This window comes from Epinephelus moara, chromosome 24, assembly GCF_006386435.1.
Source record: "Epinephelus moara isolate mb chromosome 24, YSFRI_EMoa_1.0, whole genome shotgun sequence".
NCBI classification, from domain to species: domain Eukaryota; kingdom Metazoa; phylum Chordata; class Actinopteri; order Perciformes; family Serranidae; genus Epinephelus; species Epinephelus moara.
This window is the reverse complement of record NC_065529.1, coordinates 628,838-630,007: the sequence shown is the minus strand read 5'-3', so window position 1 is coordinate 630,007 and position 1,170 is coordinate 628,838.

Below are 1,170 nucleotides of genomic sequence, written 5' to 3'. Positions count from 1 at the left end.
ACCATGAGCAAAAGTGGAGAAATTGTCAGTTTATGATGGGTATGCGTATAATTGGCACGCATGTCAGGACTGGCGAAAACTTTTAGGAAATGCCAAAATTAATCCGAAAAGTGCCAAAATGGCCTCTCTAGCGCCACCTAGCAGTCTAGGCACACTAAAATGGCCGCTGTGGCTTGTAGGAATGACCAGATCAAACCAAAACTGTCTTGTTCATCTCATCAAGACCTACAAATCACGCACTCACACCCATAACCTAAACCCAAGAGGAAGTAAGCTATTTCCCTTTCAAAGTAAGATTTCGCCTCAAAAATGCTCTTTTTCAAAATTTCTTAAAAAATCTACTCCTCCTACACCGTTTATTGTATCAGCTTCAAACTCGCACACATGACAGATCAACTGGTCCTAATCAGATATTCTGTATAACTTTTTCATTACTCGAAAGGTTTGGATTTTATGGCGTCTTAAAGGTGATGTCGTACAAACCTCGACGATTTTTGTGCCACCTAGACACACTAAAATGCCCGCTGCGACCGGTAGGAATCCCGTAGAAAGACCAAACCAAAACTGGTTCGTTCGTCTCATCAAGTCCTACAAATCTCACACTGCAACCCCTGACCTAAGTCCAACAGGAAGTGCGCTATTGCCCTTTCATTGTAAGATGAAGTTTTTCACAAATTCTGTCTCTCAAAAATATTTGCTCCTACAATGTTTATCATAACTGCTTCAAACTCGCACACATGACAGCTCTACCCCTGGTGAACATTACTTATGAAGGACTTTGTCATTACTGGAACGGTTTGGATTTTAGAAGCGTTCTAAGGTGCAGGATAGAACTCCTCATGATGATCTCTGTAAGAAAAGATGAGGGCCAACACATCGTAAACTTGTGACTAAGTTCACATTTTTGAGTCCTTAGACATAAAAACTATATATTTCTGCGTTCAGAACAAGTTTATCTATCTGATGATGCCTTCAGATTCAAGATCGGACCCACGGTTTGGGAACTTGAAAGACTAGTTCGAGAAATTTTCAACCCATTCTGTTCTCACCTTGTCTCTTTCTCAGCTGCAGCTGTCATTAATTAGCATAACAAAAGCTTCACTCTGACAGACACAAGCCTGTGTGTGTGTGTGTGTGTGTGTGTGTGTGTGTGTGTGTGTGTGTGTGTGT